Source organism: Molothrus aeneus, chromosome 9 (assembly GCF_037042795.1).
Source record: "Molothrus aeneus isolate 106 chromosome 9, BPBGC_Maene_1.0, whole genome shotgun sequence".
Lineage (NCBI taxonomy): Eukaryota > Metazoa > Chordata > Aves > Passeriformes > Icteridae > Molothrus > Molothrus aeneus.
The window spans coordinates 2,434,651-2,462,607 of NC_089654.1; positions in this window are offsets into that span (position 1 = coordinate 2,434,651).

Sequence of the window (27,957 nt, forward strand, 5' to 3'; positions counted from 1 at the left end):
TCCTGACACTTCAGGAAGTTCAGATTTCTCAACCAAAACAGGAGCTAAAAAATCGTCTTACAGCCCTCCATGCACAGTGGGTACAGAGCAGAACAGTGATGATAAAAGCTCTCAGCACAGTCAGATTTAGGAACTTTCTACCTTTGGGACATCCCCCCCCACCCCCACTGTGTGCCTTAGAGGAGGAAGGCTGAAGGTTTGATGGGGATGGGGGTGAGCTGCCCGTGTGGGGTGGGCACGATGGCTTGGGGAGGAAGGGAATTGTTGTCATTGGAAGTGGGGTCTCCAACGGGGACTCAGCTGAGCCCTTTTGGTGGGAATGGAAGGAATTAGTTGATACAAAGGACAATTGGCTAAGATGGCTCTTTCAGAGGGTTATGTTTTATTGTGTAAATGCATGTTTATCAGCTTTTTTAAAATGCAGATTAAACACCTAGCACCGCATTAAACTTGGGGAAGAAAACACCTCATTGACTCAACAAACCACTGCCTTCTTTTGAGCTGATGGGTTCCCTTGTGCCAAAAGGTGTTTGGACAGTGTTTAATGTGAGCATTGCATAAACAAGCAGGCAGAGCTGAGGCATCAGAGGAGATGCAGGACAAACAGTGCCCGTGAGGATATAGACCCGAAGATCGCCCCTTTTGTTGTGCTCTGGTTACAGGGTGGCAATGAGTGCTCTGCCTTTGAGCTGGAAACCAATCCACTGTTTAATAGGAAGAGCTGCCTCCCAAACTGGGGGTTGGATTTTGTCTGTGCAAGTTCACTGACTTTAGTGGGACCAAGTAGCTTCAGCAGAATAAGGTTTTGCTTGAGAGAGTAATTTACACATCCTGTTCTGCTTCCAGAGCTGCAATCCATCTGCTCTGGCTTTTCCTCCTGACTCATGGCAGGTTCAATGAAGAAAAACTGTCTCTGTTTCTTCATTACCCCTGTGATTACCTTATAGCATGGACAGGTTGGCTCCAATCACCTCTCAGGGTGGTGCAAATGACAAATGACTCCACTGTAGGGATTGGGTGGAGAGACACTTCACACCTGTACCAGTGGGGAAAAAAACCCCAGTAATGCCATTTGCCAAGTCCCAGAACCACAGAATGCTTTGGGTTGGAGGGGACCATGAAGTTCCAGGCCCTGCCATGGGCACGGACACCTTCCACTGTCTCAGGTTTCTCTAAGCCCTGTCCAAACTGGCCTGAAACACTGTCAGGGATGGGGAAGCCACAGCTGCCATGGGCAATTATTGTCCTGAAGGACAGAAATTAGCTATAAGGAGTTAAAAAAAAGATTTTTAATAAGGAGATAGATAATTTGTTCTTTGCAGCTTAGTTACTAAATAATGAAGATTATTTCAGTGGACTGTAGGCTGAGGAAACAGGTCCAAATATTCCTCCTAAACCCCCCAGTTTAGGGGAACCAGAGTGGAAGACAGTCTTCCCAAGGATTGTGCTCAGTACCTTTCTGATGCCTAAAAAGATATTTTCTCTCTTTAAACCCTTCACCCTCGTCATCCCAGGAAGTTTTGCAGAAGATGAGATTAAAAGACTCTTGGAAACCTTCAAGTGGCCAGGCTGGTTTGTGTGGCAGCACATGGAGACTGCTCTGTCCCCTCCAGCCCCCTCCCACACGGGGCTCTCACATGAAGGGAGCACAATCAATAGGCCACAAGGGCAGCCCCAGAATACATTTCCAAAGACATGTTCTTGGCTGTCTCCACAATAGGAGATGTAATGACAGTGCTGACATGGAGTGGCACTGAAAGACTTCTGTAATAGGGCTGGTCAATTTTTTTCTTGTTTAAAGGAAAATGAGGTTTTCTACTATGAATATTTTTCATGACAGGTGCCCACTTTCCTTTGAGCATGACAGTGTCTTGTTAAAACACAACACTTCCAAAGTGATGTTTTTAATTTGAAAAGTAATGTTTTTCATTTTTTGTTACCTGACAAGAAGAAGGAATTTTGCCAGGAGAAGAGACTGATGTAGATAGGAAAAAAAGACATAATTTTCTTAGGAAACAAATTACAGTTTTCTATTTCTCTCTGCCTTATACCTACACCTGTAGGGACACACTTAGATCCCGGGCATCGGTGATAACAATTTGAAAATGGTGCCACTTTTAGGGACACTGTGTGTAAAAATGTATATTATTAAGAACAAGTGGTACTACCCTCCTGCAGATCAACCACCTCCTCAGGCCCAGCTTAGTGTCTTCTGTGAACTTACTGAGGGTCCACTTGATCCCTTCATTGATAAAGATATTAAACAGGACTGAAGGTCTGTATTAAGTATATTTGGTATCTCTTGAGGAGAGAAAATTTGTTTAAAAAGTGAAAAATTGAGCCATTAGGATGATACCTGTCCCTAATAGGTGATGCACAGATTTGATATTTATGAAAAGATTTATTGAGACATGCAGGACTCAAACTATGTGGTAAAGCTTTCAAATAGTGTTGAAACAGAGAAAATGCTAATCTCCATTACCTGAGGAGCCTGGCCTGGTGCTGTAACATGGTTTCTTGTCTCACAGTTTTAATACATTTAGACATGTTAAAGCTGTAGGAGCTTGCACAAAGAAAGAAATCTCCTTGGTGGCATTGCAAATACTCATCCACTAAACCAGAACTTCTGGCACATATTTAATAAGCCTTTGATCAACGTGCCCTGGAACAACTAAGAATTTCCTAAAGGACAAAAATCCCATTATAGTATTAATTTTTTAGCGCTGAGATCCTCATATTCACTGAGATAAACATATTGTATTCTTTTAACACACAGTTGAATTGCCATAAATGTTTTTAAAGGATGACACCCCAGATAACTCATTGGTTTTTAATTTCTCTTGTGATGTCTCACAAAAAAGGAGGCCTTTGTTTTTCTTGGCGAGCCGAGTGCAGGCAGAAGGATTCTTTGATTTAGTGGCAGTACCTCAGGAGGCGTCGCAGCGTCAGTTAAATGTGCAAGGTAGCCCTTGGGGATGAATACAGCACTTATCCCTACCCAGCAAACCATGTCCTGCTTGGCAACAACTGCTCCCTGACTGACAGGGAGAAGCTTTTGATGTGTGAGCCCAAGGTGGGGCTCCCCAGGCCCCGCTCCCCTCCCGGCGCGGGGCGGTGTCCGGCGGAGCCGCGCCGACCCCGCGCGATGGCAGCAGCCACTTCAAACATGGCCCCATGAATAGGGGCTCGCTTGACCCTTGACCACGGGCAGCCTCGAAATTGGCAGACAGAGAATCAGAGTAATTTGTATCATTTCAATTAGTTACTAGCTGCATAACAGGGAGGTCATGACTTTTTTGGGATGATTATTGCCCATGGCAACCAAACTTCAATGTACCATCAGTTTCCAAATACTTTCACTTAATAAATGTAAGTTCATAAACAAGGCCCGATTGTTGGGGACACAACAAAGCCAATTATCTGCGCTGCTGCCGAGGGAGCGGAAGATGACATAACTTTGTCGGCAAAATCCTTTTTATTAGCAACAAGAGAAAAAAGTCCCTGATAAATGGCTTTAATAATGTTGGCTGAATGAACAGTATTGATCTTTGACTATGTAAAATGGCGAGGAAAGGCAAGTTTATATAAGAGCACTGTTGTTGTACTATTGAGAGCAGGCCGGTTTTGTTTCACAGTTTGTTCTATGCACCAAAATTCTGAAATTCTAAAATCAATGTTGCCATTGTTGGGCCAAAACAGCACACCCTTACCACAGACAATGCAAAGAATTTCAAAATATAGATAGCTCCCTGATACATACAGATCGGATTGTAAGAAACATTGGGTTGTTTTTCCTTTCTGAAGAAAGGGCAGCTTGTTCCAGGGTGCAGACAATGGTGTGTCTACATGCCTGTGAAACTTCATGAACCCAGTGCAATAATTCAAGCCTTTGATTTGAAAAATGTTTTGTATGTCTTCCTCCACATCTGCAAATACCTCCACTTTCCCTTGATGCCAGCCAAGAGTTGTTAGCAGGCGAATGTTTTCCACTTGAGGAAGAAAAAAAAAAGTTAGGCACGTACATAAGTTTTGCTATTTGGCTTTTGTTTTTTGAATTAAAATAAAGGTTTCCTTCTTCCATGTCACAATCTATTAGCCACTGGGATACCTGGTATCACAGTTCTTTCCCCTTCACCCCTGCATTTGTAGCAGATTTGACGGTGTGTGGAAACCAACACAGGCACTGCGCTGTGACTGCGTCACCTGCAATCAGCCGGAGATGCTGCTGAGATTAATCATGACAGTAGGCAATATTTCCAACATTATTAGAAGAGAAACCTAATATTTTGGGACATCAGGGATCTCTGAGCTGTTGTCCATCAAACTGAGAACCTTCATTTTCTACTCCTTGGATGGGTAACCTTAAGTTTTAACCATTTCACAGGCGGCAGGTTCACACACACAAACACAGGCACGCTCTAGGCTGTGCCACATGCAGGGAGTAAATCCTGAGCACTCTTTGGAGCTGCCCTCAGACACTTGCACAAACAGGGGCACTGTGGTCACACCAAGCCTCTGTCTCCTCTTCAAGTTGTAGTGAGCTGCTGCTCGCTGCCTTAACTCACCCTTTGGGTCATCTGTTTGTAAATCTGTGGGCATTGGCAAGACACAAACGCAGGCACTGGTGTTTGGCAAACATCTGCCCATGCCACTGCATGGCTGCTAAGGGGAATTAATTCACCCTGCTGATGGTCTCTCAAACACAATTTTAATGAATCGTATTTGAGGAATGCTTAAAGTTTGGGCCTTTAGGTTGTACAAAGAACCACTACAATGTTTAATGACTCTGGATGAGCTGTTTGGATTGCATCATTTTGAAGGATAGAGTTAATGCAGCTTTTGTCTGAGGCTGAAGCTGTGCAATATCCACGTTAATGGGCTGGGAATTTTCATCACAGTTTTACTTTTTTCTTGCAGCTGTTGGTTGTAGGTCAGTGACATAAATTTTATTTAAGGCTTCATCCTGCAAAACTTTATTATGGATGGTAGAGATTATTGTCAGTGATACTGGGCACAGCAGTAAGTGCAACCTTTCATGCTAAGGGCTTGCAGGGTCAAGCTGTGCTCTATTTGCAGGAGTAAGCAGTGCCTCAGGTTAAAAGATATGGGGGATCTGGCTCCTACACTTTGGGAAAATCTCTAAGACCACGCACAGCAGTAAGCACATTCAGTTCCTCATGAATGCAGTGGGAGTCGAAGGCACTCAGCACCTTCTGGGATTTGGCCCAGAATAATTGTTTTCAAATGGGACTGCAATATTTGATTTTAGTTTTGAAACAACTGCAGTCCTCAGTCAGAAGGGAAGGCTGACATTGTTATGAAAAGAAAAAAAATTCAGGGATTTTGTCCTCCCTCGGCAGAGAGCCTGAACAATTGCCCTTTGATTTAGAAAGAAAGCTCAGAGCACAAGTGAGCTGGACACTGCAGATCTGAGATGGATTTGCATGTTTACTTTCAGTCTGTGCCTGAGAAGCTGGTGGGAAAGAATCTGTTTTAAAATCACCACACCTTCAGCAGAACTTTTCTGCAGAATGATTTGGGAGCTCCTCTTTACACCTCACTCGTTGCTCTGAGCTCACACACAAAGGTGAAGGTGCTTCTGGAATAAACCAGCAGATCCTGTGCAGCTGTAACCAGCAAATTTCCTCTGTTCTCATTTGAAACATCATCCTGAGAGACTCTGAACTTCCTTGCTCTCCCCAGACCCACTAAGTGAGGTGCTGTGGCAGTGGCCTCCCATGCCATCTCCTCCACAGCTCAGTTCCTCTGCATTTCAGTGGCACCCAGCCCTACTTGGAGCCCCTGAAGCAACCCAGGCTTCCAAGTTTGGTCCGTTTTGGAGCTCAGCACCCTGCAGGAACTGCATGTACGTACCCAGAGACAGTGCAGCTTGTCTGGGATGGAGCTCTCAATATCCTCCCGGCATTCCCACACTCTGAAAGTCATCAGCAAACTCCACAAAGGGAAATGAGCGGTGAGACAGCAAATAAAATCCATTCTCTTGTGTTCCATAATACCTTCCAAGGAAACCAACAACTCCTTCCTGTACCCTTTCCCCCTCTCCCCCCCGTGATACATTTCTGAATATTTCTAGAACCTTTTCACACTCCTTTGGCAGCTGATCCTATCCCACCTTATCCATCATCATTGCTGCCTTGAGAGCTGATTCATTTATCTCATTGCTTTAGAGCTGTCACCCAGAGCTTTGGATACATAGACCCAATTTCTTGGATTTGGTCTTTCATGTGGCCTCTTCCCTGCTGGCATCCACTCAATCATCCCCTGTGCCAGCTGATCTCCTGAGCTCCTCATATGTCATACACTTCTCAACCACCTGGTGGTTGCACACAGGATCTACTTTTAGATCTCTTTTTCCCCCCACATTCCTTGTTTACTGCCATATGATGCAGGATTTGTCTTTTTGTGCCTTTGCAAGATTGTTTTTTCTTAATTACAGGCAGAGCACAGCAATGCAGACAAATGATGGGTTTGTGTCCATTCTTCTTTATGTTAAGAAGGTTTTTCTCCTTTGGAAATGCTGCTTGTGAAATTCAGTTTTATTCCATGCCTCCTTTTCCTTATTTCTTGCTGTCTTGGCCCTAAATAAATTGCTTACACTTAAAAACAATGTAGTTATTTACATACTCTGCTCCCTACCCTCCCCACAGGACCTGCCCTGCCATGTACACCTGGATGCTATCTTGGAATCACCCTTGTTTTTCACTGCCCACAGATTCTCACTTTGTCAGATGAGGCTCTGCCATTCCAAGTTCCTTTCATCTGCTCTCCTTTCCACCAGCTCCAATTAATATTCCTTGCTGCAGGAAGCATCTTCGGCATATTCCAGCACCTTTTGCTCTCTGAACATAATTCTTATCTAACTCTTGATATGATAAGTCATACTGGCCAGAGTTAACCTTATTACTAGAGATGTACTGAGCAATCTTGCAGTCATGAGATACCAGGGATATTTCAGTAATGGGAAATCTGCTTCCCATACAAGATTGATTTTAGTGATGACCTTTAGCTGGAATGATGCCTGTAAATTCTTATCTGCATTAATTTCTTGTTTTCTCTCGTCACATGCTGTCAGTGTATGTGTATCTTGCAGATATGAAGTATTTAGAGCCAGCCCTGTAGCAGACTGTCTGTGAGGACCTGGAGTTATTGCAATGCACTCACCTTTACTGCAGTGAAGTACCTGGGCTCCTGTACTGCCCCTAGGACAGAGTCCTTAAGAAAAATGCAAATCCTAATACTGACTTTTCTGTTACTTACAGACTGAGAATTATTTCAGAGCACCTTCATGTGTTCTTAATGTGACTTAGTAAGAAATACATGGCCACAGGACTCAGTTTGCTGAAATCAGGGTTTGAAGAAACAAAATTAAATTGTAAGATTAAAAAATAGGGCTTAATTTTCTAACATCACCTTTTCTTCCAACGTGCCTTTTGTGGCATCTCAGTGACACAGGGTAGCTGGGATTCTGTTTTTATCCTTCTGCTAGAGTTTGTTGTCATTGCTGGGAAGTTTGAGTTCATTAAACTGTAAAAATGATCTATGAATTGGGGTGGAATATTCCCCTCAAAGATGGATTACAGCTCACACACTGAGGTATGCCTGTTAGAGAAATCAGTGGGGAGGTCCTGTGGCCATTGTTATGCAAGGGGATGGTCCCCTTTGACCCTAAAATATGTGTGTGTGTAGAGATGAGAGGACCCTTACTGTGTCTTACAGAATCTTTGCAGCATTCATTAATTTTGGAGACCTTATGTGACAATCAGCTCCCTAGTGCTCCTTTCTGTTTGCTGGGGACGATATTTGTATGATGCCCACTTAAACAAATGAACAATTTTAACTTCTACTCCCTTATAGACAATCAACATTTGAGTGTCTTATTGTCTATAACTAGGAGATAAATGACAATACAGACGATTTAGTAAAGCAGATACCCCATTTCCTTATTGCTGAAATGATTGCAAAGGGATCTCCCCATTCCACAAGATGATCATCCATGGAGAAATCTGTCCCTTCCATCCTTTAAACTTTTAGGGTCAGAGACTTTTTTATAAAGCATCTGATGGCCTTCTCTTATATAATGGAAAAAAGTACTCACAAAGAGGACTTAATTAATAGTGAGGACATGCTGTAGTAAAAATATTTGCTCACTGCCTAAGATTGGTTAAAAAATATCTAGAAGGGAATGGAGAATCATCCTCAACATTCTGTCAATGCTGGGAGTTCTTCTTGTCTTTGACCTTCTGGTCAGTCCTAGTTGCTGTGTTTTGAAAAAGATACAGCAGAAATATCAGAGTTCCAAAAGATCAATAAATACTGGTAGAAGCTTGAAAAGCTCATATATTGTAGGAGCTAAACTGTGGTTTCTGTCCTCAGTTCACCAAGGAGTTGATGTTATTTGTGGTGTCAAATGCAGCACAGCAGGAGAAATGGGTTAACTTTTGTCCCAGTACCCAAACCAAGGGACCACTGCATGGATGTAACATTTTGAAAATATAATAAATTAGGTTATGGAGTTCCCTGGCACTAGACAGTGAGGCAGAAACAGGACAAAAATAAAAGTTTAGGCCATAGGGTGAAGAAAATAACATCTGTGGATACATGAGGTAAGAAAGAAATATAGAAACCCTCTTAGTTTGGAATAAAATCAGCTGGTATCAGGAACATCCCCAACGAGTGTCTTATTGCATAACTGTCCGTTACAGGGGTTTTATATCTAGCACTAGATGGACCATTGGTCTGATTTAGTATTGAAACTCCTCTCCTTCTTCCATCATTTTCTCCTAGGGATACTTCCCATCAAACTCTGCAATGTCATTTGAGTTAATTCATTAATTTTCATTGGCTTCTTCCCTGTCTCAAGCTGAGTGCACTGACAAATCAATTCCGGTCTCTTCCCAGGGCTGAACCTCCTTCTGGATGCCCCGGGCAGATGTTTGTCACTGATCCACCTCCAGCCTGAGCTCTGGGCTGAGCAGCCACACTTGTCCATGCAGGACCCTCTCTGCTGGTGGCTGCAGCAGCTGGACTCCCTTTCCCACCTGATTCTGTCTGGTTTTAATCAGGTTCTACTTCTGTTTGTTTCTCCTGTAGCCTGCAAGGGACTTAGCTTCTCCTTTTCTGTTTATCCTTTAATAAGGTCAATAGGAGAGTTTACATTACCTTTTTCATTCTCTTACCTCTTCTGCTTCATTTCTGTCTCCTAATTTCACCAGTTATATGAAAACCATTTCTCCACTGACTATTTTTAACAGATCACAGAGCGAATATCACAGCATTTTGACAAATAGGGAAGCCTATTTGTCTCCAATAGGAACTTTCCAAATGACATCAAAATACGCAACTATGTCCTTACATATTTTGTTGTATTTAATTTTTGAAGTTTTGCATTAAATCCCCCTGACTTACTGCCAGTGTGGAACAATAGGCAATGCAGCAAAACTTCAGTGAAGATAAATTGTAGTCTAGTGACAAAATTCCTGACACATTTTTCCCTAAGTTTGCCAAGATCATCTTTATAATTTCACGTTGACAAAATCACGGGGAGAGAAAGTAAAAGTAGAAAGTGAGGGAAAGGAAACTGGGTGTGGAAGTGGAGAAATAGGGCTCATTATGGCCAGAAGGGAATGTGAGAACATCATCACCTAAACCCTTGTGACCCTATGAATTTTTCCTCCAGCATTTCTCAAAGCTTGGGTCCTACCCTGCAGAGTGATCCTGTGCAAGCAGTGACAGGTCTCTGCTCTGATACATCTTTAATCATCAGGGTTTGCTTTCCCTCTCCTTAGGCAGCCAGGCTCTCTCACTGCCAGTTTCTTACCATGTTTCTCCTGGATCTCATTGTTTTATGTCTCTGGAATTTTAGGAATGGCAAGAGTGACCATGGCCACCAGTGCCAGCTTCTGTCGACTCCAGGTCTTCCTTAGCCTCACGAACTTTGCCCCAGGTCCTTGAGTGCCCTGTGATACAGACATGTTCAGGATTTTGTGGTAATGGAAAGCATCTTCTTAAACTGCTCAGAACACAGTGAGGGACTGAGCTTTTTAAATGTCTTCAATCCATTCTCTCCAGCTGTGGGTGGTGACCAGCCCTCTGCCTCCTTTCATCAGCCAGCCTGATGTGACATTATGAGAATGTGCTGACTTCAAGTGCTGACCCCCAGAGCATCAATCTCATGGGTATCACAGCAGAGCCAAGAGTGAGGAGCTGGAGGACACGGCCTAGGTCATGTGGCCAGGTCACATTGCCCAGGGCTACAGGAAAGGTCTCAGCCCTCTGTGATTTGCTTACCCAGCTACACTGGAGCCATAGAAAACACAGGTGCAGGCACTGGGCTGCTGAGGCAAAGCTCCCATGTGGGAGTGTGGAAATTGTGCCTTCAGAGGTTATCCCTGATTGGCTGCCAAAGAGACAGGGGCCCAAAAAGTGCCATCAGAGGGTAATTTGGGGAAGCATGGAAGATCACAGCACTCTTGGGATGTGATCTTTCAGCTTCCAGCTGCCACTCAATCTCCCTGACTCACCCAGCAGCACAAATCCTGCCTTGGGTTGAGTTGTTCTGTGTGTTGGGAAACACCAGGAGCAGGTCAGCCCCCGTGCCACGCCCTGATGGAACAGCACAGGGAAAACAGGGCTCTAGCTTTTCCCACACTGCTCTCAGGCAATAAAGGAATCTCAAACACTGTGAGGAGCCCAGAATATCCAGGTTTCCATGTCAGATCTACCGGCAGCTTGAGACCTACTAATAATCCTTGGTGTTAAAATGCAATATATGTGGCATTACCTGCTGCACAATACATCTTCTTCTCTTTCTTTTCCTGTTCTTGGATTTCTAACTTGAGCACACTCAGTCCCTCAGCCATAAACCAGCCTTCAGAATCTTGAGTTCCCAGAGAACCTGGCTCCATGTTATCAAGGCAATTTTATCACATTTTTACCAGCCAGTATTTGAGAAATAAAGGGAAAAACTCCAAGGCAATAGGCAAAGAGTTACTTTGAGCTATTTTTTAATCTCTTTGAATGTTTTAGGCTTTCTTCACATTGCTTTTGCTTAATTGCTGCCACCAGCTGCATTTGGAGTCTACAAGATGACCGCCAGATCCAATTTAACACCTCTGGAAGACTCCTTGCTTTGTGCAGTGGTGCTGGGAGTTCTCCTTACTATCACACAACCAGTTAGAGCCTTCCTTTAGCAAGCTTTGTATGGTTTTTGTGCCATGAAATGTGTAATTCACAGAGGGGCAGAGCTGTGGCTGCCCAGGTGCTGCAGGCTCCATCACCCCGTACTGCGATTAATAGTTTGCTGCTCTTCCAGCAAAATTGTGGCTCTGGGCTTTGTTCTATTTTTGTGCTCATCCTATATGCATCTGTTCTCACTTTATTCTACATCCTGTTGCCATCCTCCTGCTCATCTGTCTCTGCCATCTTTAGACATCTTCCACTATCAGGTTGACACCACTGTAAATTCAGTGCCATCAAAGGAATTACTTCTGAGTTATGTCAGTGAGTAAAGACTTCAGGCCTTTGTTTTTCTCTCACACCCACCTTTCTGTTCTTACCATGTGCAATTGGACCTCTTCTCAAGTGTGGATGTGCACTGGTCATCAAAATTCTTTGCCATCAAATGCCACTGTCAAGCCATTAATGGCCTTATCACTCTCTGTCTGGGCATTTTTTTCCCCGAGGGCCAGGGCAGTACAGGATGGAGAGGATGATCTGAGGAGGGGCATGTCTGAGAGAAAGTGGTGCTTGGTCCCAACCTGCCCCTCAGATGGCTCAGGAAAATGATATTCCATGGAATTCAGTGGGGCAGGGTCAGCCCTCACTCCTTTCAGTCATTTTTGCTCTAGCATGTATTGGCCTTGTGTAAAATTTGGTAAAATAATAAAAATGTTCCACTTAGATAAATGCTTGATAAATCAGCAGCTCTTAAGGCGGTATTTCCTTGTGCCTGCTACGAGTTTATGATGTAGTCACATGAAAAAAAAGAAACAGAATATAAAATGTGAAAACTCTGTCTGAAGAAGGTCCAATCTGTCATCACGGGATATGCTAAAATTTCCTTAACTCTTGCCACGATCACAAAATCCCCTCTCTAAAATCCTGACATTTTCTCTCCGACAGCAAACAAAGGAGAGCAATATGCACGAGAAGGCAGTAGGAAGCCTGAAGCTATTAGCATGTCATTGTCAAAGGCAGAAATAAAAAACACAAAAGTTAAAGGATTCTGGAATATAGCAGAAATCTCCAGACATGAGTCAGACACTAAAAATGCCCAAACTCATTTAAAAAGCTCTTTGTCACAGTCCAAAAAAACAACATTTTCAGTGTTTTTCCTTTTGCTTTCCATCCCGCTATTGCAAGTACATGGCTAATTATGATCTGAATGATATCTATTATTCCTGTGTCCTTCTAGATCGAGCCGGATGTGTTCCAAATATGGCCACAAACATATTCCAGTGTCCAGTAAAATCAAAAGAATAAGATAATTCTGTTTTAAGAGTTAATGGTATTCACTCCCACTCAGTTTGACTCACTGGACAAAAGCTCCAGTGTGCCTATTCTAGGCAGCTGTGCTGAACAGTAAAGATTTGGAGTCCTTTGTAGGCTGGAGAAAAAGAAAGCCTTTGTAAACTTTTTATTTAGTATATTCTACCAAACACCCATGTGTAACAGTTAAAACATTTGGAGTTGCAACAGGCTAAGGAAAGTTTGCGCAGATAAACAGAGTTATTCTAAATTTTGTGCCTACTAAGGTCTGAATCACAAAGTCTCATTGCATTTCATTTAAAGTGTATGTGCAAGGAATCAGTTTTCTTAGCAGGGCCATTGTGCCCTTTGGGCTTTGTTTAATCATGTTAAAAATGTTCTACAAAATTGAAAATCATGTACTGTTTGAATCATGATGTTTGCAGCAGTCTGGGAGTGCTCACGCTGCAGAGCAGCATGGTTTTTATGCTGGTATAATTCTCTTTCCTTCAGTCCTGTTGTTCTTGGGTTGTACTGGTGAAGAGTCAGGCCCACAGGCACTAAAAAGCAAACACATCCAGGCATATTCTTCCATCATCTGGATATATCCCTCTGAAACAAAATCAGCTTTTACAATACTCTCTCAGCCTTTGCGTGCCTCAGCACTTCCCCAAAATCCTGCCTAGGAAGGCACTGAGGTACTTAAAACCAGAGACAGCACAGCAGATCTACAGAAACCTGGCTCCAGAGGGAATATGAACCCCCACGGATTGATCCAGATTTGCTCCCTCCACCACAACCTAAAGAATCTACAGCCAGGACCAGGGACATGTTTTAAGGCAAAAAAAGGGAAAAAAAAAAAAAGGATTAATATAGGCATATTCATCACTCAGTCATAAAAGAACTAGGGACACAAAGAGTTGGGAGGCTGGAAAGGTCTTTTCAGCCCACCACAACCTCCACCTCCTTCAGGAGGTCTCTGCTCTCAGCAGGAGCATCCGCGACAGCCTGGGCTGGGTCAGGTGTGAGGTCAGTCGCTTCACTTCTCTCTCCAGCCTCTCACTATTTCAGCCCATTTTACCTGCTGGACTATTATTTCTATTGCAAAAGGTTTCCCTTCCAGCAGCTACCTGCTGCACTGGGAACTGGATGGGGGCTTTTCCTGTCCCAGGAAGGCTGTGTTCCACTGAGATCCAAGGGTTATTTCCCAGTCTTTAAAGTGTCTTCAGGAATAAAGATGTCCCAGAAGTAGTTTCCCCGGGAATGAAGAGCAGTGAGAAATTTGCCTGTGTATTGGGATGATGATAAAATCCCAAAATTCTTACTCTATTTTCTGTCAGTCAAATTCCTATTAACTGGAACAGGAGTTTATTCCATCAGGAATGTCAACATTTTTTTCAGAATTCATAATTCAGGCCATAACTGAAAATAGGTGCTTAAGCACATCCCATGTGGATGGGAATAATGGAGCTCTCTTGCTTTAACTCAAATGTGCATTTAACATAAAATACATCCCTGAATTTGGATGCACTTCTCAAGTTCATCAGATTGATACAAAACTTAAATCAGAGCTTTTGAAGTAAAGCTGCATTTTTAACAAGCTGCCAAAATATTTGCTAATTTTTGAAGGAAAACCCTTCATATTTTCTCCAGATATTGAATAATCTCAATCTTATTAAAGATTTTCCTACTTTCACAGATATAAATCTTGCCTCTTCCAGGTATTTCAGTCCATATCTAATGTCCTTCTTCAGTTGTGTTTATTATATTATATTAATAAATATAATGTCCTTCTTCAGTTGTGTTTATTAAAAGCACAGAAGCTGAAGGCACTTACTTAAAAACCATGTTAAAAGCATATGTGGTGTTATTCTAGCTGCACTTATCTGAGGAAGAGATGTGCTTCCTTTTCAAACTGATCTTGATGTACACATTTGCCAAACTATTTGAAAGCTGCAGACACTTTTGCATTCATGGCACTATTATTCACTGCCATAAATCTAGATCAGATATGTGCTGTCTGAATTGATAGTGGGTATTCTGCCTGAGAAAAATGTGTTCCCCTTTAACTTTTAGCAGTGACATTGCTTATGTTACATCACTTTTCATGTTACTATGCATCACATTGGTCAAAGATGTCATTATTTATAGTGCAGAGATGGTGTCACTGTAATTAAGGTTGTGTTGGGGTTTATATTATCTTATAAAAGCTCTATTTTCAGCAGCTTCCAACTCCATAAGGAAATCCATTTTGGATATGAAGCTTTCAGTTGGGGAGTGGAAGAAAAAAAAAGTTTCTGGTTTCAGTGATGGCCTCTTGTCTTCTACTTTGGTCCCTGCTTGTGTGACTTGGAGTCACTGCACATTCTGGATGGTTTTGCTTTCATCTGGCATCCATTAACAGATTCTTGCTTCTTTAAATTTTCAAACTAACAGAGAACAGGGACAGTGCAGGTACACTTTGTGAACCTGAGAAATCCCTGTTCTTGTATTTAAGACCTGTACCAGCAGGCTCAGGAGCTGATCAAAATCAGGTCCTCTGGGTGCTGCCACTGTGCAAATAAAAATATGTGGTGAAAGTTTTTTTTGTAAAGATATAGCTACAGCTTATTTAAGAAAACTTCCAGCTTGGAGTGGGTCATCACAAACCAGCTTAAAATCATAAATATGTTGACTAAAAAGCTCAGATATTTTCTTTATAGACTAAGTGCAGAGCCAATGTTTGAGTAATCCCTTTTATTGGACTAACTGCACACTATTGACAAAGCACCTTCCTGGGTATAGGAATCCATTCTTGGAGTCAACCCCTTGCTGACCTGCAGGGGAGTTTTGTGTATCCCTAACGCCAGACTGTCAATACTGCTGCATTAGTCCAATAAAAGGGATTACTTGAAACTTGACTCTAAATTTTGTCTCACTAGTAAAGGCAAGTAATTAAAAATATTGAGTTGTGTAAGAAGACGCACTGTGTGCTGTGATGTGCTAATAACCAACTCCTTCCACAACGATTTGCTGTATTGGTTCCAGTGTACACAGTGGGTAAAAACAAGTAGGAAATTTCCAAAAACCCCATCAAGCTACAGCCCATTTCTGATTTCCATATGATTAGCCAAGATGAATATGCAAATAGGCATAAAGAGCAAAGAGTTAAACATGTTTTCTCCTTCCAGGAATGGACAGATCAGATGACATTTCCCACAAGGCTTTCAAGCAAAATTCTTACTCATATACTCGTGCCATGTAGTGGGCTGCTCCCTGACCATTCCCTTTGGAAACCTCAAAACTGCTCACACCGGAGGAGGCTCCTCAGCAGAAATAAAGGGATCAGAGCACGTGGCCCCTAAACATTACGGGTTTGGTTAGCACTGTGTTGTAAACAAGACAAAGTTAGTACAGAAATGACTCTTGTGTTTTGAGCCCTGCAGCACCGAGCCTGTCCTTTTGTTCTTGTGACTGTAATATCCCAGACCTCTGTATCAGGAGCTGAAAGACCTTTACAGAACCCTTGTTTCCTAAGGACACTTGTAAAACTGAGAGAAAACTGCTCCTCTGCTCAGCAGAGAATTTTCAGCATGAACCTTTTACTTTATAGCACATTACACTGCCCTGGCAGAGAGGGTCACACGCTCAGTGTTCCACCCAAGGCCAAGCCTGGATTTTCCCAAGAAGACAGATGAGTTTGGGCTTCCCAGATCCCTCCCCAGTTCTGGCAGCCAGAGTTCCGGGGGGGCACTGTGGTGGCATTTCCAGAGTCCCTCTGGGAAGGTGCCGCGGCAATGCCTGGGACTGTGCCATCCCACCCCGGTGTCCCTCCTCATGCTCTCACAGAGGGCTGCTGCCATCACAAGGTCCCAGTTTGGCCTGGGAAGAGGCTGGGAGGTCTCAGCCACCCAGTTCATCCAGGGGACACACCCTGAGGGTCTGGTGGCCCTGCCTGGGCATTGCCAGTAGCCCAATCCCACCTGAGGGTGCCAAGTTCCCGCTGTGGCAGGAAGCCCATCCTGGATGTGTGTTGAAAACCGCAGGTTGGAGCTCCCTGAAAGCAGAACCAGAAACTAAAAGCTGTCAAACTTGGGGAAAGCTGGATTTGATTAGAGCTTTGCTGCTCAGGCCATTTTCTTCCAAAGTCCCAAAGAAAAGCCAGCCTTGTTTGTGCCACTCTCACTCACTGTGCAGCAGAAAATGCTCCTTCAGATGGAATCCCCGACTGACAATTTTTGGCACCCAGTTCATTCCTGTTGGCAGTGGTGCAGGAGTGGGAGAGCATCAGAGTAAGGGCTGCACTGCAGTGGACTGTGATTAAAGGAGGACAAAATATTTAGATTCACCCTTTTGTTTTATTACATATGACTTAATCTGTGTTGTTCCCCCTTTCCCCATTGCTCCTGGAAGGTGAGGAAAGTGCACATATTTTTTTTTTACTGGCTTTATTTACTTGGATGCTTCAGGATACTAAGTTATGACAAATTCTTCTCCACAGTAGCTTTTGGCTTCCTTTTTCTTGGAGCTCTTTAGACCTTTGAACTGCTGCCATTACAGCTGCCTCTGAGCCTGTCATGTGGCTGTTGAATTGAGCTTTTGAGTGTGCCTCTGCACTGCTCTCATTCCTGCCTGGTGTACTTCGAACAGGATCATTGTTTTGAATGAAATAGCATTTCTGTGCCAAAAATGGAGGTTATTTCTCCACAGCACATTCTGGGCAGGCAGGCATTCAGTCTGCCTGCTCTCCAAGCCAGCTGAGAGCTCTGCAACCACATGAACACAGTATTGAGCCTGACTAAATAAACTGGATTTGTGTTTGGGCAAAAGTTGTCTTGAAGCACTTGGCTGATTCATGGCACAGTCAGAAGCAGCTGGTCTCTTCTGAGGATGTGCAGGATGGGTAGATTTTAACCAGTGGAGCATATTATTATTATTATTATTATTATTATTATTATTATTATTATTATTATTATTATTATTATTATTATTATTATTATTATCATCATCATCATCATCATCATCATCATCATCATCATCATCATCATCACGGACACCATGAAATACTTTGATGCCATCCACAACTCTGATGGAATAAGCATTTCACTGTGCATCCCCATTGACTGGGAACCCAAATGCTGACACACCTTAATCCTGCAGATGTTTACTCACATTTTTAACTTTTTGCAAAAAGCAATTGGCTGAATGTGTGTCTTATACAGGTGTGTGACAGTTTTGTAGATGGGGCCATTCAGAGCTCACTGAGGATGGGCTTTGTTTCCAGCACACACATATATAAAGGCAGTAAGTAGAGCCTGAATTAATGCAATAGCAGCACTGTCTACAGCCAAAAAACACTCATAAAAGATCATTTGGTTGCAAAAGCCTATTAACAAAATTTTTTATTGTTTAGGTAGGGCCTCTCATCAGTATAACTCGAGCAAATATCCTTGGGAAAAAGCAGCAAAAATGTGTCTTGAGTGCAGTGAGTTAAACACACAGAGGCTGTGCTGCAGCAGCTCTCAGTAGGACAAATTTCAGAGACAGAGCTGGGGGAAACAATTACTACCTGATGTTTTCTACAAATGCCACTTCAGAGATGAATCCAATGGCCTACGAGACTGTGCTTTTTTGTTCTCTTTGAAGTAGGAGCATTAAATTAAAACTGAAGCAACAGAACACTTAGCACTCAAGCTGGAGAACACATGATGAGCTTAAAAATAATGTTGAGGGAAAGACAACAGAGAATAGAAGAGGCTTTGTATCATGTTTGACTTTGTTTTCAAGCAAAACTAAACATCAAAATATTAGAACGCAAGCACAAAACCTCATTGTCAGTAAAACTAATTAGTGTTCTGCTGCTTAATGCAAAAGCCTACATGATGTCTTGACCTTTTTTACACATTGTGTCTGAGGGTGTGCAATAAAACAGAGGGAAGCACAGAGTGCCTCCAGCCAGCCCCAGAGGTTTTCTTCCTCACGGAGTTCAAGGGATCCCAACAATACAGGCTGTGTACGAGCCCCTTTTTAAAGCCTGGTGATTTCTTAGAGCTCGAGCCGGTGAATTAATGCTGCCCCGCTGGCAAGGGCTGCTCCCCAGGCTGATTGCCATTCCACAGCCCTGGGCTCTAACAGCACACACGGAACAAAGATTCAAACGGCTTGGAGAGGTAACTGCCTATGGGGCATTGCCACAAACTCCTCACTCCTCGAGTTTGTCTCTTGGAATCCCGTAGCCAAATCTGTTTTAGTGTGGCCAGATCTCGCAGAAATGCTGACCTCAGCAGTCCTTTGCTACAGGCTCATACAGCATCTTCCCTGACAGCAAAGGGAGAGAAAAAAACCTGTCAGAATGTGGGAAACATGGTTTGCTGCTCTCTTCTCTGTAAAAAGGAAGTTGAAGTCAGTCAAAAGTCCCTCTTAAAGCAGAACAAACACCACGGGCCTCTTGCTGGCAGCACAAAATCCTTAACTTCAGTCAAAGTCACTGTTGGATATGCAGGTCCCTGAACTCTGGATATTTCCATTAAAAGCACTTAGGCAGATTGAGGCAAGCTTAGGGTAAAATTTCCATTAATATTTGTTGTTGACCCAAATGGGCTTCTGTTGAAATAATTAAAATTCCCAACCAAGCACAAAACTCCCATTACTCCACTGCCATTCACAAGAATTACGACTCTAAGTTTATAAAACACAAAGCAAGTAAATGTGGAACAAGTAACAGTGATTTTGAAAGAAAGGAAAGAAAGAAGCTGAAGATGAGATGATTTTTTTTTTCATCAGATAGAAGAGAAACTGGAACCCTTTTCCAGAACTGAGAATGTGTTTCTTGTATTAATATAAAATTTGTTCCAAGGTTTTTCCTGGTACAAGAAATCAGAAATGTCCTACAGAGACCAGCTTTTCAAACTAGAGTGAGCAAATTGCCCATTTATTTGAGTGAAACACCCTAGAAAAACTGTCAGAATGCCTGTAAGTCAGGCTGGGAAAGGCACAGGGATTTTCCCTGCTTGGGCTACTGAAATATTCCACTAGAGGGGATGGCTCTGTGTCTGGGAGAAAGGGGAGGCAGGAAGGAGACTCATCCCACAGAAACAGGAAAGGTTAAAATTCAGGGGATACTGTGTGAGTTACAAAACACACAGAGCCCCTTCCCAAATTCCCAAATTCTCTGTACCACATTTCAGAGCACAGATTGTGGTTGAATGAAGATAGAGAAGGGCAGGAGGATGTGGGGGAAAAGGAGAGGCTGATACAGGCAGAACACAGAGTGGGAGATGCAGGAGTGCTTTGGTGTGAAAAAAAAACTACAAGTATCCAACCACCAGGGTTACACTGACCCTAGCCTGAGTTAAATTCTAGCCTGAGTTAAATATTCATTCTCACCCATGTGCTCTTGCTGTCACTAAATCCTTCCTTGTAGCTTTTCCTTGCCTGGCAGGATCTGATTGTTCAAAGGGGGGATTCAGGTGTCAACTGAAGCATCCAGACTTGAGAAGGGAGCTGGAGCTGTTGTTGTATTGAGTGACAAACACAACCTCAGGCTTCTCCTTTCTCAGAATTAACACCCCAGGTCACAGAGTCTGAAACTGACCTCCACAGAAGATAATATTTTAAATTTTATGATCTGGTGGGTTGAAATTAAACATTTGCTAATTACAAAGGTACTGCAAGTCATGCCAAACCCTCTTTTTGTTGTCTGGAGAGTTATAACAATCCTTTTCTGGCAGTTAGTTTTAAGATCATTAAATGATCCTCATTTGCAATATATTTGCAGAAGATTACAGCCCATCTAAATTGACCCTGAAGGAAGACTTATTTCATTAATGGGCTGTCCTGTGCTAATGCATAAAGCTAGAAAAATATATCTATTAAATTCTTAATGTGTAAATGATGTTTCTGGCTTTCTTCTTAATTACAAAGCAAAATGAGCCTGAAGTGCACTCCGTCTAGGAAAAAATGATCAATTTAATCCATCTTCCAAGAGAAAACTTTTTCAGCGAGTTCCAAAATCCCAGCTATTCTCATCTAAGGCTGGAGCCTTATTGCTCTGTTCAGAAACACAATAAAATGTGCCAACACAATTTATTTTTTCCCTGGATTCCAATGAACGGAGCTTTCTCACATCAGTTTGGTTTACTCGCTATCTGTTAAGTTTTTGAGGAAAAAGCCAAGGCAGAGCCTGGCTGAGCAGTGCTTTGGAGATGAGTAATGCCAGGAGATGATGGGCTGGTGGGGTATATGCAGAATATTAATACAGCCCATAGAAGGAGATTTACAGTGCAAATGGCTGCGCAATGTACTCTGTGCACAGAAGCGCCTCGTGTGCTCTGCCTCTCAGCACAGCACAACTCCCAGGCAAAACAAAACCTTATTAAGGGGAAGGAAGGTTGTAAATCCATATCAGCAATTTAGATGGGGAGAGGCAGGTAACAGAAGAGTGGGGTTCAAGAGAACGTGGGGAAATGAATTCTGAGTTAGTGTTACACTTCCACCAAGCAAACAATGGCAAGTGTGGGAATGAGGGCCAGCACTCTTGTCACCCCGAGCACCCCGGGCTCTCAGTGACAAGTGTCCTCCTTGCCGCCATATTTCATCTCAGATATGGCTGCTTTGGCCACAGCCCTCAATGGCTCAGCACCTTTTAGATCCAGTGTTAAATGCTGGCATTTCACTCCGGGCTGGTGACATTTAAATGTCCAGTTTACACTGCAGAGTAGCAATATTGTAATGAGGGGCTTTAAAAGTCTGCTGAAGCAAGTAAACAGCAGGAAAATCTTCCATGTCCTGCAAGAAGCTGATTCCGTCTTCTTTAGGTTTTTAATATGTTCCTGTAGCTGACCATGAAGGATTTAAGAGAGAACCTGGGTCTGGGAATATCTGCTGTGTCCATCCCAGTGTGCTCAGGAGCCAGGAAAGAATAAAAAATCTCTTCCTAATCTCTTCTCTTCTTGGACAAGGCCCCAGTGGTTACTCCTTCCTTCCTTCCTTCCTTCCTTCCTTCCTTCCTTCCTTCCTTCCTTCCTTCCTTCCTTCCTTCCTTCCTTCCTTCCTTCCTTCCTTCCTTCCTTCCTTCCTTCCTTCCTTCCTTCCTTCCTTCCTTCCTTCCTTCCTTCCTTCCTTCCTTCCTTCCTTCCTTCCTTCCTTCCTTCCTTCCTTCCTTCCTTCCTTCCTTCCTTCCTTCCTTCCTTCCTTCCTTCCTTCCTTCCTTCCTTCCTTCCTTCCTTCCGCAACTGCATCCATGAGAATATTTGGGATCTACGTGTCATAGAATCTGCCAGGCTTTAGTTCTTTCCATAAAAGCAGATATTTGAGGAATTTTTTCCTTCACTTCAGTATTTATGTGATATTCAGCACCTTCAATATGTAATTATAAAACAAAACCAAAGTTTTATTATTTCAGCGAGGAAAATCTACTCCTGCTTTGAATTTAGGCCTCCTGAAGTCCCAGTTTTATTTCCAATTTATTCCCACTTATTATTGCTACCATTCCACTTAATGAATTTGATATTTAATACTTTATTCACACATTTTATTTTTGCACCAATTACAGGGAAGACAGATACATTGTTCTTACAGATTTCTACAACCTTCAAGGCATTTTTTCCTCTTGATTTTTTTTATTTCTTAAAAAATAACATTCATCTTGGTATTTAAAGAGAAAAGCAGCAGGAGCAACATTCTTTTCATGCTTAGGGTGTATTTAAATGAATGTTTTCACCTATATTTGATTGAAAAACAAAAAGGGTGAGAGAATATCTTCAGTTTATGTCCTTGATAGGTCAAATGAAGTGTGTGTGAAACTGAAGAAGTCCTGCTATAACCATGCCAGCGGAAATGAAAATTATACCACTCATACTAACAAGTACATTTCCAAAGGGGCTGGAGGTATTAGGAGATTCTAAACAGATGCCTCTGAACTTAAAATACACTTAATTCCAAAGGCTTGTCTTGTAATTAATTTAGCCAGTGCAGCACCTCTGAAGAGAATGCAGGGCATAGCACAGCATTACTCAGCATCCCCAAACTTCAAGGAGCACAAGGACAAATCATTTAATTAAAAACAAACAAACAAAAATTCACACTCATTTTTCATATTCATTTCCATCAGGACCATCGTGGCAAACATCAAGGAAAACATTCTCCAATTTACAGCTTAATCTCCTGCAAGAAAAATATCCATCTGCTATAAAAGGAAAGAGCACACATAAGCCACATCAAAAGGATATCAGTCATAGTTTAGTTTCAGTTTTTATTCCCATTAACTGGGGCTGCTGGTATGTAAGTCTGTAAACAGCCCATGGAACACGTGGAGCTTGCTCTGACTGTTTTAGTAACACACACTGGAAGCGCAGCTTTTCCATGCCCGTGTTCCCACAGCTTGGATTTCAGTAGGAGCCCCCAAATCTCAGCTGTTCCCTGAGAACTTGCAGCTGTGTTTTCCTGCCATGGGCTGATGTGGGAGCAGGGACACTCCAGGGGTCTCTGCACCTCAGGGGAGAAGCATGAACCCCCTGGAGCTTGTGGGGCAGCTTGGGCTGGGGCTGTGCTGCTCTGACAAAGTGATTATGTACCTTTAGCCTTCCCACATCTTCATCACTCTTTTCTTTTTTCCAGGGAAAACGTAGCTTTAAAAATTATAATATATATTTATTTATAACATTTATTTATTTAAAATTATAATTTTAAAATATTTTTTTTTAATTTTAATGTAGATTTTAAACATATTTTGGTTCAGCAAAACAGAGCAGCAGATAATTCCAGGAGGCTTTGAGGTGTTGTTACCATCCTGGAGTATTTAGTATTTAGTATTTAGTATTTAGTATTTAGGGTTAATTCTCTGCCACAATTTGAGTCTGACCTGCACAAGTGACACCAAGAGAAAACTCCTGGCCTTCTCTTTGCTTATATTGTAACATCAGGAGAGCCATCAATGCAAAGCTGCACTGAAAGACTGGTCTGCAGTGAAGACATAACTTTAGACAGCCATGTAATTTCCTTTTCATGTTGGTCCCTGACAAGAGACAATATGTTATAGTTCCAGGAATGGATAACAGGGGAAAGAGGGGAAAGTACAATAGCTTTATTTAAAAGTCTGTACAATCCTGCTTCGCTTTCCAAATAGCTTTTTGGACTCAGCTTGGTACTGTGCTCAATAAATTATCTGATTTTTCCAGGTTTGCTATCAGTTAAGTGACTGGTCCAGGGTGTTTCGAGACATCTGGTCTGGTTTCCTGGAGGATTATGATTAATAAATGCTGGCATACAAAAGCAGTTAAACACTTGTGCTCTGCCTTCCTTATAATCTCATATTTAAGATCCATTATGGCAAATCCTTCGGTGCTTCTGGACCCTCTGGAGCTGCAGTGACGAGTTTCCCATTGCTGCTGGTGAAAAATGGATCTATCTGTTACAATCAGTTGTATTCAGATCAATAACAGAGCACCACACACTTCATTCAGCCTTCTTAAATTAATAATTTCCAGATTGCCTTTTGAAATTGGTTCTTGCATTGGTTTAGGGAAATTCTGAGTTATGCATGTGTTAGCTCAGGGTTGAAGTGTGCAATTGGTTTTCAGCAAGTGGTGAGAGACAATGTATATCCAATTCTGAGCATCGCTGGGAAAACTCATCTTGGGGATTTGATGAGGAATTTTACCCCATTTGTATTGTACCACCACTCACCTGTTAAATTTCTCACTAGGCTCTATTTCCATCTGATTTCTAACCTTTTTTGTCTTAAAAAAAACCAAACCTTAAAGTTCAGAATTTTGAGTGATTTAGATTGGCCAAATATTGCTCAGATATTTATAGGAATATTAGCTGGTATTTTAACTACTTCTGCTTTCACTTTTCCCTCTAAAATACATAATTTACTTCATTTTTGCTGCTTCTCCTGAAAACCTTTGTGTTTGTTCTGAAGGACAAACATTTTGAGGAAGTCTTAGAAATCCTGTACAGATGGTGGTGTTTGGGTACCACAGTGATTGAGAAGTGATAACAGAAAAATTCCCTTGTAGGGACCTCGTGTGAGGATTATTCCCTTCCCTCCTTCCCAGGTGGGATTGTTGCCTATGATTCAGACATTTCTGAAGTTCATTAGGTAACCCAGCATCCCATCTTCTCTCCAGATTAAGACTTAACTCTGTTCAGATGTTTAGGATGACACAATTCCTTGCCATCCTTGGGGGTGTTTGAGCACAAAAATCAGCTTAAATATGATCCCTGAGCCAGCACTGCCTCCCATCCTTCAGACTGCACCTCCCTGCAGCCAGGAACAGGAAATAAAATCCCAATCTTTGCACTGGCTTATCCCAACAGAACAACTGAGGAATATGGAAGTGCTTCATGCCTTCAGGAATGTTAGGAGGAGAATTGCCACTCTCTGGGTGTCCAGGGAACCCTGCAGAGCTCCAAAGCACTGCCCTTGCCAGAGGAATCTCCCATAACTGCCTCAACATGCAGTGAAAGCTTTGGGAAATCACATTGCTGTGGGTGCATGTCTGTGTGTGTGATATCCTACCCTTAATACACAGAGAGCAGGGAATGTTCTCATTTCAGAGATGGGAAGAGGATTTTTACTGGATTGGTGTTCGTGTGATAAATCTCCTTCTATTGCTGCACTCCTGAAATTAGCAGATGAAATGGCATTCCACACTGAGAGGCACAATATTGAGAAATTAAATTTATTGATAAACATAGCCTTGTTTATTATTTTATTTTTCCCAACCAGATATTTTGCAGGGAAATATACATCTTGTGTTTACTTCTGTTTGTTAATGCTTTGATAAATCAGACATTTTTAGTATTCTATCAATGGCAAAAGTCTAATTGCCTTATTGTATTCTGATTTATTTCTTTCCTTACTTTCTTTGTATCTGCAGCCCAACAAATGAGTCTCCAAAGAGATATATGTTATGATACAGTGTCAGTGAAATTAATCCTGATCAATTTTAAAGTTCACATTTTTATTTGATGACTTTCCTGGGAATCACTGAAAGCGAGATTGACTCGGCCTCTTTTTGTTGGTTAAATATTGTTGTTTGAGAACACTGGATACAGCAGCAGAAATCTCATTATGATTCACCAGTTCTGTGAGAGGGAAAAGCCATATAAACAATGATTTTTTGCTAATTAATAGCCACCAAATCCTGCTCTTTGCTGACACCATTGAAGGGCCCCCAGTAAGGGTCTAATGGTGAAAAGTGTTCCTTGCCTGGGAGCACCTTTACCTGGGAGAGGTCCCTGGATGCAAGAAATGGAGCAAGATAAATTCTTATGGCTTTCTAAAAACCAGGTGCTCTGTTTCCATCAAGATTTCAGTCCTGCAGGTCTTATGAGAACACATGATCTCTAGAAGAAATTGGAATTTTAGGTTATTGTGGGAAAACAGAGGTGGATTTATTCCCATTTCTCCATTTTCTGTTAGAGAATCGGTTTTTTCTCAGTTTGTAAATGCTTCCATATTCAAGAATATAATCCAGGCTATGCAGATAGGTAATTTTTGAGGGGGTTTTGCTTATTTCTGTGTTTGATTTGTCAACAGAACTCAGGTTTTTTCCATGTCTTCGTGGTAGGCAATGTTTTTGACCCAAAGGAAACAAAAGACTTTTTGTTTTGCTTCTGTGATTCCTGCCTTCTCTGAATCAAAGGAGATGGGGACATGCAAGAGTTATTGCTATCAAAAGGAAATAATTATAACATCCACAGAGCCCAACAAATCAGATCCTAAACCGTTCTCCCCACTCTACCCCTACCTTGGAGAAGTTTAAACAGCATAACCAGCTTCTGTGAGGAACCCAGATTTTTATTTTTTTTATCGTTAATGTCAAACAAACATTTATTTCAGGTGCAAAGCCTCGGGATATGTTAGTGGAAACAGTGGCACTGCTGTTCTATTGCTTACTGCCCACTAAGTGGGTGGGAAAAGGGTACCGTGACCCTTTTACCCTTCCCACCAGTCTCCCTAACAGCTTTGGCCTTCGGGTCAGCTCAATTTCCCCTCCACTGAGTGGCCATTACCGAGCGAGGATGTGATAAATGCTTTTTGGAGGGGCCGGCAGCGAGCGCTGGGAAGGAGGGAGCGGGTCCAGCACGGGAGCCCAGGCACAGCCCGGCTGCCGAGCTCCCGCCTGTTCCCTAGCAACACGGCCGACATCGCCAAAAAATGAATAGACCCACAAACAAAAATGAAAAGGAGATAAAAAAGAGTAAAAGTCTATGGGGCTCAAAGGTTAATATTCCTCTATCTAATAACTTAGTTTCAGAAAATTGCATTTTAACCTTTTCCGAGCATCCGGGAGAGAGATTTCTTTGAAATTAAATTAGATCACATTTGTATGAAATGGGGGGCAAGAAATTAAATGCAGAATTTATTATTTTTTCTATCTTCCTACCCGGTATTTCTGCAATTCCTTGTATTTTCTGTTGACTTCCCCTGCTCTGCTCCCCAGCTCTGTGTAGCCTGCAGGCTGCTGTGGAGCTGCTGATGGCTCCAGAGTGGAGTACTCAGGTCTCCTTTTGTGTTTGGTGGAATTTTCTCTTGGAGAAACAGAAAACCTTGCCCAGCATGGCATAACCAGACCTTGTATCCCCTCTGTGTTCTCATCCATCTGGCACCACTTGAATCACAGAATCACTGGGTTGGAAAAGACCTTCAAGATCATCAAGTTCAGCCCGTGCCTGAAACACCTCAACTAAACCATGGCACCAAGTGCCATATCCAGTTGTTTTTTTCTTAACACATCCAGGGACGGTGACTCCACCACCACCTCCCCAGGCAGGCCATTCCAATATTTTAGCACTATTTCTGTGAAAAACTTCTTCCTAATATCCAACCTATATTTCCCCTGATGCAGCTTGAGACTGCTTTGGAGAGAAGGAACAGCAAGTGACACCCTGGGAGTCCCAGAGCAAAGGCCTGGCAGGAGCAGGAATGAGCCCTGGGACCAGTGGTTTGTGCCTTGGCATCCTCAGTGCTCTTGTTGCCTTTTTATCAACCTGGAAATGAAACTTGAGGTCATTGTAGTGAGCAACCAATATAAGAGTGGGTCTTCATTTGAAGGCTTTCAGAGGTGGTTATGGAAAGATGCCCACAAAAGCCCACTCCCACAAGGGTGAGTACATTTTATAGGTTTTAGGAAATTAGCAGAATTGATAAAAAGCACCAATTAGGAGGACAAGTGGTGATGCAATTCCCCCCCAGGTCAAGGCCCTTTTCTGGAGCCTCCCCCTCGGCACTGGCTGTACCTTGTCCATGAAATGTTCCTCAAAGAGTTGTTCTCAATCTTGGTACCCAGGAAGAACCAAGACAGGATAGGGGCCTTGTACCCCCCGAGGCTTGGAGCTCTGGAATTCGTTTTCTTTTTGCTCAAGGAAAGGCCATGGAAAATTACTGGGAAAACTCGCCACTAATACAATAGGCTACAGAGCCACAAATGGATGTGTGGAAAATACAGAGAAAAAGAAAAGAAAAAAGGCAAAATCCAAAAT